Below are 12128 nucleotides of genomic sequence, written 5' to 3'. Positions count from 1 at the left end.
TTAGAAATATTAAAAATAAAATTAGGGTATTGATCCACGTAAAAAATCCTAAAGTTGCAATTAAAATTGATGATACTTTGTCATATTGTTGTAATACTAGTCAATTCAACGACTAAACCTTTTTTTTCTTTTAAGTAGACTCGAAGTCGACAACTTTTCTTTGTTTCAATTCCTTCATTCCTTTATTAGTCAATTCAATGAACATGGTCGGCTCTGCCCTAAAAAATAAATTTTTAATATAAGATTATATTAACTTAAATATAATTTATAATTTCAAAAAAAACTTAAACATAATTTATAATTTTGATATATGTAATATTAGTTATATGACTTTTTTATAAATAGTTAAAATATCAATAATACAAAATAAAAAGCATTATATTATTAGTACGCCTTAACTTTTTAGGTGTTTCTTTTTATATTTTACACTAGGGCCCAAAAATAAATGAAACAACCCCATGAATGACAACACTTTGTGTGGGATTAATATACTACTTCTATATACTCAAAAATACAATTTTTTGTTACTATTATCCCGAAATTAATCAAAAATACACTTTTACGTTTACATTTACATTTTACGATAATTATATTCTATTTCAAATTTTTTTCTTCCATTCCCTAAATTCTTTTTTTAAAGATTTCCTTATATTCTTATTCTTCAATTATTTTTTGAATTTATTTAACTTCTCAATACTTTCTCCGTTCTAAAATACTTGCAACATCTGTTTTTTCACGCAATTCAATATACTAATTCAATCCTTAATATATTTAATAAGGCATAATAGAAAATTATAAAAAGTTGATATTAATAATCTTTGCAATAAGACAAATCAAACAAGATTTTATTTGACTATAGTTTAACTTATAGATTAAAAATTAATCACAAATTAAAAGAAATGAATGAATAATGTTATATTTTCTAATGTTGCAACTAATATAGAACGGATGATGTATATTAGTATTAATTTTCTAGATTTTCCTAAAACAGGAACAAAAAAAAAAAAAAAAAAAAAAAAAAAAAAAAAAAAAACCTATTCATTAACACTAGCGTCTAGCCCCATCCATATCCCTTATAAATGCATAAGTATTTTTAGTTTTATAAGGCAAAAGCTAATGAATGTTATGGGGTATTTTTTTGATAAGAATAACAATATATTTCAAAAAAATAAATTAGAAATGATAAAAGATAAATATAACATATATTTTGATGCGTTATTTGAGGATCAATTTCAAATTTTATGCTATATTAAATAATACAATTAATGTTTATATTATAAAATGTTTAAAACATATTCTAATATATTTAAAAATATTGTATTTAAAAATTAAAATAGGTTTATTATCGATGAATCTTAGCTTAATGAGTTAATAGTGGTTCTACAAGAAAAAAAAATACCTAAATAGTACAAATATTTGTTAATTTCTTTATGTCATGTTTGGGAATGATAATTTCATTTGGAAATTTGAAATTGATTCAAATTTATTGTTTGGCAAATTAAAAATGTTCAAATTTAAATTTATTTCAAATTGCACCATTGTTTTTAAAGTAGATAAAGTTGAGAATTTGAAAATAACTATTCAAACCTTATTATTCTCAAATTCTTCATTTACGATTTCATAATTGAAATCCATGAGTTGAAATGAAATACTTGTTTTCAAACAATACATTATAGTAATACAAACTTTTGATCAACCATTAATAATACTAGTAAGGGGTTGTTAATATAGAATAATATTAATTTTTGTTTAGTTATTAATTTATCTCAATTTTTTGTCAAATAACCACCTAATTTTTAATAAATATTGGTATATTCTAGTTAGGTAAATACTCCTAAGCTGATATTATTCTAGCTAAACAAAAATTGATATTGTTATAAGTAAATTAGTAAAAATTACTCCCTCTGTTTCTTTTTGTTGTTCTTGTATACTTTTTGCATAATTTTTAAAGCAAATTTTAAATCTTAATATCTCTAAACACACATAATAAAAAATTATTAAAAATACATAATAAAAAATTATACATTAAGATGAATCTTACGAGATCTCACATGGAACTATTATATCTTTTAAATATGTATCAAAATCATTAATTAAATTTCTCTCTTCTTAAGATGAAAATTCCAAATGGAAAGAACATTAGAGAACGAAGGGAGTAGTTTTTTTTACCAAAAATTCATAATCAATAACCGTGATTAGTAAATCACTACAAAAAGAAAAAAAAATAATATTAAAATAAATAAAATCGAAAAAGATAAATTAAAATAACAAAACTCTCACCCTATCACATCCTACTACATGAGGGTGATTTATTAACTTTACAAATAAATATTATTTATTAAGATTTTTTTTTCACCGTAATTTTTTGAAAAAACAATTGGATAGGATTTTGAAAATCTAAAGATGGTGGTGGCCGGTAGGCCAGGCTGTGTGATGATTTACTTGCTGGTGCATGCTAGTGCATTAAAGATGATAATTATTTGAAGTTTTTACTTTATTGAGGTTAAAGTTATTTAACCATGAACATTTTAATTTAGGACAGTAGGAGGATGGTAGTGAACTAGTGGTCAATGGGGATCAAGTAATGTCACTGATTTTAACGGTGGACGACTGGACGTCAATGGTGTCAAGTGGGAAGGAAAAGGAGGATATGGGTGATCATGTTGTCTTGTATCTGCTTTTTAGACTGTCTATCAGGGCCCGCGTTGAATTTTGAGAGGTCCGAGGCAAGATTATTATTTTGGGCCCCTAATTATTATATAGAAGTGAAAAAGTAGGCACGAGACCTTCAAATTTTTCAAAACGGCTCTGAAAGTAGGAGTATCAAGATTAAATACATATGAATTTGGGTTAGGCTTGTTCTAATTTTTTTTGAAATGGGCCCAGGTACAGGCCCCTCTTGCCTCCTCATATCGCCGACCCGGCTGCCTATGTTTATATCGTGCCTAAGACTGACCCTATCATGACTAAAATGTTACTATTAATAAAGTTTACATAGAAACGAATCAAGCAACATCATATTCTATCATGATTTAACTTAGAGATTAATAATAAAATACAAATTAAAAGTAATTGATTAACAATATCAATTCTCCGGCCTCTTCCCTTGTCCATGTAATGACAAATGCCCATTTTTATTTTTAGTGTGGTAAATAATAAATGTGTAATATTTTATCTTTGATTTGGCATTAAGAAAATTTTTTAAATATACAATTTTAAATTTGAGACGTTAAATAAAATTGAGATCTGAATAAAATTCTCTCATAAACATCTTATTTTAATTTACATATGTTAAATTCCTATCAAAGTCCAATTCAAGAATAAGCCTTAACAATTGTGAGGTATTTCAATTGTATTATCCAAAGAAAAAATATTTTAGGCCTTATTCATTGGTTAGACCAATAACTTGAAAATTTTGTGGCTCATATGCGCAGGCCAATTATAACGAGGTTAATCGATTTTTATAATTTATAAATATATTTCGTTAGTACTAGTATTTAAAACAGCTGGTCTTGGACGAGATGATCTCATAATGAGACCGTTAATTTGAGCCGGTTTAATTCGCGCATGTAACATTGTAGGCATTTTTCATTTTCTATGCATTTTTCAATTTTGATCTTAAAGGTTTCGATTTTTCAAAATTGATACCTTTAAGATCAAAATTTATAAATGCCCAAAAAATTAAAATATTATTACATGCGTAAATTGGACCGGCCCAAATTAATGGTCTCATAATAAGACGGTCTTGTCCAAGTTTTTGTGTATTTATAATTAATAATTGTTATTGGAATCTTGTTTGTGATTAGGATATGCATTATTTTTTTTGTTTTGCACTTTGACTATAATTCATCCACACATACAACAGAAAGGAAAAGATCTGGGGCTGATGAATATAACAAGTGAAAGAGACTCGAATCTTGTTACTCCATCTCGACGGAGAATCAAGAAAAAAAATAAGTAATATTCATAATTTCAATAAAAATGTAACTTTTAAGAAATTAACATTTGAAATATACCTACTTACGACATTATTCGTTACAAATATACCTATTTATGAATTTTATTTGCGAAAGTGAATCACGTGACTCCACCATCAGCAATAAAAGTTATATGTTAGATTATTCAAAAATAGTGATTTTTTTTTTATAGCTAATGGTCGATAAATAAAACTTTCTTTAAATTATTAGTGTTGTAATAGAATATATAGTGAATTATTAATGGTATCATAATATCTTTTGCGGAAACAATTTTTTTTTCTTTTTTACTTGAACTGTATTGAGCTGAATGAAATAAACAATTCAATTAAATTATATTAGTTTGATCCGAAAGTGCAATAAAGTTAGAAAGAAGTAAATACTTCCTATGTTTCAATTTACTTGTAACATTTGTTTTTTTACGCAATTCAATGCACTAATTCAAAATCCTTAATATCTCTAATAATCAATAATAAAAAATTATAAAAATTTAATATTAATGATCTTTGCAATAAGACGAATCAAACAAGATCTCACTTGAATAAATAGTGCCATTTTTGCCAATATTGCAACTAATTTGAAACGGAGAAAGTAATCAATAAATGATGACATGGGTTAGGCAAGCCGACAGGCAGGCTACATAGTCATAAATCATAATAAGCTTATGGCGTGCAACTAAACACGACATTGTACGACTGCTGTTGTATATGGCCCACCATGGTGCGACTGTTACTATATATGGTCCGTCAAAATGTGTGTCGAGCGCTCGACAAGTTTTCTTGTCTATTAACCCGGTCCGAGATCATTGAAATTATCAACAAACTATTACTTATAATTTTCACCGTGCGAAGTGAGAACATAATTGATTCCTCATAATTATGAATGATGATGGACAGGATCTAGGTCGAGCCCATTTGAATTCAAAACCTATATCCATGAATGTTTAGTGGACCCATACCTAGACTTGGATCCTTACGATCCAAAAATTTTAGACCTAAACCAAAACTCTTCGGGTCAGATGGGTTTAGAGCACTAAACAAATCTTAAATGAGTTTTGATTTAATTACTAATAATAATGCTTTTTTACATTTTAAAGATTTTATTAGTATTAAAATGAGTCTATAAGTTATATATTAATCTAAATTGAGTTCAAACAAATATGAGCTCAAAAAAATATTAAAATGAATCTATAAGTTGTATATTAATCTAAATTGAGTTCAAACAAATATAAACTTAAAATTAATTTTAAATTGTATAGTAGATCAAGTCTAGTGTGGGTATGGCGGTACACAGGCCTAAGATGGGACTATCGAGTTTGAATTTTAAATGAATTTAGATAGAGGGTCTAAGTTAGGTTTGAGTCTATATTTGAATCTGAAAACCCTAAACTTAAATCCATTTATTTTTTTTAGATTCAAAATCAAACTCAGATCAGAGTCAAAATATTATATGTTCAGACCCTAAAAATGGAAGCAGATCCATGACCATCCTTCTCAAAATCATATTCGGCGCTCCACTCGATATAAGGGGCAGTCAATTTTGGTTAACTCGTTTAAAAATGGTGTCATTTTATCGGGTCCCCCACCCGTTCCAGTAGAACTTGCACCAACAACTGCTTTTCTCTATTCGAGAGAAAAGAAAATACAAAATTAAAGTCATCCAAGTTACATAACTATTTGATGACCTTATCCAAACGGCAAACCACATAAATAAGCCAAAAGTATGTTTGGTCCGTATCGTTCCAGTCAAAATTACAAAAGTTAATGTTTGTTTTTTACGTTAACTCTAGCTTTTCTTTGTTGGTAAATAGTTGATAATTATGAATTAATTTTACCAAATTACTACTCCCTTCATACGAGATTGAACCCCTTGATTAGAGGGTACGTTGACGAGTTATTTTAAAAAGAGTAAGGATTTTTTAGGAGATATTCATTACTTCCTAAGAAAAACATAATTTGTGCAAAGAATTAAGAAGCTAGAAGTTAAAGCGGCTTTGAATGAACCTGAAAAAAGTAGAGAGGTTAATGGTATAGCAATTATACCAATAGTGGTATAGAGATGTGTAAGGTCACTTGGAATTATTTGACCGACTTATTCAACAAAATTCAAAGGACAAACAAGATGCCCAATAACTGAAGAAGAAGTACTTCGATACCAATATATAAGAACAAATGAGATACCCAAGATTTTTGTTGCAACTGCTAAGAAAAAACTCATAAGCCATACTATGAAGTTATGAATAAGACTCATAAAACTACATATGAAAAGATTTACCACCATCATCATCACGCTCTGAAGATCCCGCTCAAAGAAGTTAAGATTAAAGCTTGTGGAGGGTTGGAAGACGGCATACAATAATCCTGCCAAAGGAGATAAGAAGATTGCACCCAATGAAACCTTTGACTCGAGAGGAGATTTACCCGCATATCTAAGACAATTGAAGGAGTTTATAAGGTTATCGAGTATGCTTTCGAGCAACAATCGTATTCTTGAAGTACAAATTATGTCTCAGATGAGACGAACCTATGTTGAGAACATCAGTATTGGGTTGACCAACCCAATGTGCACTTTAAAATTAACGTGATCACTTTTTAAACTTTTAAAATAATCACTTATAACATTAAAGTGACCACTTACAATATTAGAGTGATTCATTAGAGTAATGGACTGATTGTATATAGGCACATCTCATGTTGAGATGGTCTTATACAACACAATAGAAAATTATAAAATAGGTAAATAGTCCAAGACGAAAATTTTGACATTTCATACATTCAAAAAGAGATTTGGAAAGAACAAAATGTTCAAAAGCTGTTCTAAAACAGACCAAATTGGATTATTTTTAGTTTCTATGGGTCCAAGAACTTGAGATTTGGATTCAAAACTAAAGACTTGGTTTAGGGAAAATGCTCACGTTATCCTTTGATAATGAACACAGGAATCATATTCTACAACTATTAGCATTATTTTCATCTCAATTATTAAAAAAATCGCAAATTAACATCTAAAATACTTAAATTAGAACAAGCATTGTTACCTAGAACAACATTTGATTTGGAACGAGGAACGAGAACGGAAACAAGAAACGCAACTTAGATTAACTCGGAGACGATTGAGTACGAGGTACATTATATATATAAAAATGTGTATATATGATAAATGCGATTATTTGTACTTATTCTTGTTATTTTTATACTCCTTATGTGACGTTTTAGCGGATTTTAGGTAGTGTTGATAGTGTTATTTGATATTTTTGTCTCATGGGTTTAATAGTGTATTTTATGTAATTTTGAGGCAAAAATCAGAGTTTTATTAGGTCCCGGGGGTGATAAGAGGGTGAAGGCTTGGAGAAATAGCCTAAGACCCCTAAAAGAAGTGAAGAAATCAAGCCAAACAAGCCCCAAGGGAAAGAAACGAGTCGTAGCTAAGCAATGTCAAAAAGCGACGAGTCGTCCCCAATTTGCCACGACTCATCGCACATCCACTGAAGTCAACAGAGCATTCCAGAGGCATAGCGACGAGTCGTCTCCAACTTGCCACGACTCGTCACTAATTCACTGAAGTCAAATACCTAGGCAGTAGCAAAGTGACGAGTCGTCGCCCCTGATGTCACGAGTCGTCGCCATCACGTCAGGTGCCTTTTTCATGCGTTCTGACGGTTACCTTATGAAGCACTATAAATAGTGGTAGTTATTTTTATTATTAAGTCAATTTTCATTTTATTTTCAGAATTTTGTTTTTATTCTTCTTCTTTGAAAGCTTTCATTGTTGAACTACATTGTTAAATTTAATTTCATTGCAATTTATATTTATGTTCTTCTCCATTAGTAAGTTTTCTTAATTTTTATTATTTATCTTTGTGCATTAAAATTATTCATCATTTTCATGTTTAGTATTTCAATTAGGGTTTCATTCATCATTAATTGCATGTTCATCATCATGTCTAGTGAGTAGATTTCCTCTCTAGGGTTAGAGTATAAACTCTAATTCGAAGCATGGGATGATATTTTATCGATTGATTGTGTGAAATTTGGGTCTATGATTAAACCTACGCTTAATGAATCCTAGTTTAAATATCTTTATTTAACCTTTTCAATAAAACGAAAGTTTGAGATTAGGATTTATTTAGGATTGAGATATATTTAAGTTAAATTCCTATTAGTTTAGCCAATAAAACGGAAGTTTGAGGATTAACACTAGTAAGGTCTTAAATCGATATTGATCAATAAAGCGGAAACTTGAGATTAATTAAATCATGTTTAATTATGCCAAAGACTCAAATTCATACAATTATGAGAGTAATTGACTGTCATGTTAGAATTAGGTGATTCCCGACGCCCTAGAATATGTCATATTATTATTATTTTCATATTAATCATTGTCTTAGCTGTAATTATTAGTTTTAATTGCATTGTAGTATTAGTTTCTCAACCTAAGTACTTGTTGATCCGTGTCTCACAGTCATAAATCTAACAAATTAGTTAACTTGCTTCCCTGAGTTCAACCCGTATTGCTACACGTACACCATACGTTTGCGGTTATTAAAATTTGCAAACATCAATATATATTTGAAAAAAAAAAATGAAATTGATTTTTTTCTTTAAGGAAATGTGTTTAGGTGACTTGTCTTTAATTTGTAAATGAAGGCTAACATACGTTTATGAAAAAGGTTTTTTACAACAGGGCGTCACTTGAGCTATTTGGGTCACGTTTTGAGGTGATTGAATCGAACGTTCCCGGATCGCGAGACGTGGCTACATCCCACGTTCCATGTAGCTACGATTAGGAGCCATAAGCGCATAATAAACGAGACAATTACCAGCTTAGTCGGTATAACTCAAAGTAACTATCCTGTAAAAAACAGCGAAACACCAGTAAATAGGGAAAAAACATATACCAGTGTTTGTCAAATGTCGTACGATATTGCAGAGTATTGGAATACACAGTCGCATCGCCCGTAAACTCTATTATCACGCACCCTTCAATTCTCAGCCCTGTCCTTGCTAGTCGACCTCTGCATCAAATCAAATGAAACATGAAAACACATCACATAAAGAATTCTTATAAGAAAATCATATTGTCATCTTTAGAACAATATCATGCGTAGGAAATTGTCTGTGATTTACATCATACATAGTATTCAAATTATGAAGTATCAAAAGATGGGTCGATCCTAAAGGTGTAGTCAAGTGGTTAGGCATACATTCATCATTTCGGGGTTACAATTTGAACTCTTCATACATTCGTACAAGTGAGGAGCCATGGAGAGAGCTCAAATGCTCATTCTATGGGGTTTAGGCCCTAGACACCTAGGCTTAGACAAGTACACCCCATTCATAGGCCCAAGTCTTGTCAAAAAAAGAAATTACCAAAATATGCCTCGATAAGATTCGTTCACAAACCTCATGTCTTTATAATCACTTGGGTCTATTCAAGTTTTTCATATTTTACCTTAAAGTAGAAAGAATAATACATCTATCTCACACAAAGTGTTTGGGGCCTTGGGCACATTTCTCATTAGGTGCTTTAAGATGAAGACATGATTCGATTCAACGAAAAATTTAATTTCAGGCTTAAGTCTAGGATTTAAGTCTAATATTCAATGAATTTTTTCTTTTACCCTGAAAATATCACTATTAATTCGATCATCACATCCATCACATTCAGTAATAAACTAGAACACTAGTGTAGAGATAACTATTGGTGATTATAAAACATGCATATGACAGAATGAGACGATAAGAGATTTGAGATATTAGCATCATCATCATGATTTACCTTGGAGACCATTTTGAGTGGATATCATTTTCACATTTCTAGATCCCCTTTCTTCCAATGCTATATCAGAACAAGTTCAACCAGCTGATTCTTTTCCTTCCTGGAAAACAAATGTCAATTGATCAAAGATTTATTCCTCCGCAAATTTGTAAACTCAACAAAATAACAAAAAAAAAAATCATTTTTCAATCCAGCATCAACACACATTTAACTTTTCTAGTCCTAAAATTTACACCATAGTCAGGTAAAAAAGAGTGGTTTTTCTAAGGGTAGCTTTTTATCATTAACCATGACCACTTCCAATTCCTGTCAAATTGTCTCTATGAAGACTTGGAATAAGGAAAATGTTTCTTCCATCTTATGCCTAGCTCAAAAGATGTTGGTCAACCCGATAAGAGGGCAAGAAGGGCTTGTGCCCGGGCCCATCCAAAAAAACATTAATATATTTATATATATATATATATATATATTAATAAGGGCTCATAATTAATGTTTCGCCCCGAGCCTTTCAAATCTTTGGGCCGACACTGAAAAGATGTATATCAACAAGAAAGCCTAGCGAACAAGCCCAATGGCAGAAGGCTAAATACGTGGTCAGCTAATAAGAAAATCAAGCCATGGTCATTAAAACATCTATACATACATAAGGCAGTAAATGTCAACATATATATGATATTTGTATATGTACATATACACATGATATTCACCATTGGCATATTATAATAAAGGCATTTCAAGAATCCACTAGGTCATAAATTACTAAATGCAAAGCAAGGACCATTAAAATGTCAAAACCATAAATGTAAGCATCTTTATTCCACATCAACACACTCAAACATGCACAAAAATTAAATATCTGAATAGAAAAGAGAAATTATTCAAGTTCTCTGTCCGAGTAGCGACAAAGAAGTACCTGAATTTGATCAAAATGAATGGACAATAGTCATCCCACTAACTAAAAGGGTTAGATGCTACAAGCAAGTTGCTTAGTAGCAAATAATTTGAAAAAAAAATTGCAATGCAATATGTTTAGAGGTATATGCCATATGTTTAACCTGAAATATTCGTCACACAAAAATGAATAAAATGCAGTCCATATCTTGATTGAATAAAAGCAAGTGGAAGAATCATAATCCACAGAGATATAAGAATCATTAGGGAGAAGATCTTGAAAGATGTGATGGGAGTCCAATTGAAGTTTATTAGTTCCTATAATTGGTATCAATATATGATATAGCCTAAAAGGCATCATGTAGCTAGGTATAAATGGTTGTTTGATCCGTACAAAGTGGTGATGAAACCTTTTTGAAGCTTTCTCCACATCCACTAAAACCACCAAAATGTAAATAAAGTGGAGTGATTCCCCATTTAGTTTAGCAACTTTACCACTACACATGATTATGTCAGCTTGGGCCAGACATTGATGCTTGGTTCCTAAGAAGATACTCATGCATTTCATAGAAATATTAAGTACTACGATATTGATTTCTCGTTTAGCTCACCACTACATGATTCGTTAATCCCTGGTAACCTGAACTACAATCGGAAACATGTCGGTTGTCTAGTGTTACATTTCAGGAAAAGTTTTACAAAACGAAGTGGTGACTTGCATTCCTAAAGCCATCCTGCATACTAGAAGTGCGTCACGAAATAAGTAAATGGAGTCTTAATTAAATCTCCATTACCTTACTAATGCAATAAATTTGGCTCCCTAGTCAGATATTAGGTGAATCTGAAGCTAGATGCATGGTGCAAAAACATGTTGCGTCGCATTGTAAAAGTTTTTTAAAAAAAAAAAAAAGAATCTCGCGTTGTAAAGGTGTAAGAAAACCACGTTTTGGGCCAGTTTAATAAATATCTTTGGCCCAAAACTTGATTTTCTTACACCTTTACCATGTCGTGACCGCGAATGCGATCATTACCGTATTTTTGAACTACAAATAGAAGTCTATTTAAACTTTTTTGCTAGAGGTCATCACCCTGCTTGATCAAGAAGAATCAACAAAAGGCCAATTCACATACAAGTTGCATAATTTGTCCTTCACAAAGCAACTCTATCATTACGAAAAAATTGTATTTTAGTTGGATATTCTTTATTAGACTGCATCTAGAATAATGCCAATGATGAAATGCCACATTTAAGTTAAGGCAAGTTGATCGAGGAAAGATATGTGAAATTAACCCAACACCAATAACTTAAATACTGCCACTGTGGCTAAGGCAAGGGTTTATGTTTCTACTTAAAAAAAAACGAAAGGTCAGGCGCACTTGAGTTGGGTGTCACTCTAGGGAACATACCAAAAAAGGAACAGCAAGGGAATGAAATGACGCAGGCTAATGAAGCATAAATTAGTGGGTATTAATTTATCCTTAGGA

At 30.7% G+C, this 12128-nt stretch overlaps 1 long non-coding RNA gene across 2 annotated transcripts; it reads right to left on the bottom strand.

The window, feature by feature from the left end:
- Positions 1-4525: 4525 nt before the first annotated feature.
- Positions 4526-11662, bottom strand: LOC130821212 (uncharacterized). Of its 2 annotated transcripts, none has more exons than XR_009045313.1 (3): positions 9753-11662; positions 8872-8988; positions 4526-6402 (listed from the first exon to the last, which is right to left on the bottom strand). It is a non-coding gene; the product is annotated as an uncharacterized LOC130821212 (long non-coding RNA). The 2 variants fall into 2 exon arrangements; XR_009045312.1 differs by having other exon boundaries at positions 4526-6334.
- Positions 11663-12128: the final 466 nt, after the last annotated feature.

The sequence above is a fragment of the Amaranthus tricolor genome, chromosome 8 (assembly GCF_026212465.1).
Source record: "Amaranthus tricolor cultivar Red isolate AtriRed21 chromosome 8, ASM2621246v1, whole genome shotgun sequence".
NCBI lineage: Eukaryota > Viridiplantae > Streptophyta > Magnoliopsida > Caryophyllales > Amaranthaceae > Amaranthus > Amaranthus tricolor.
Note: the sequence above shows the minus strand (reverse complement) of the source record. Positions and strands in the feature narration are given on the sequence as shown.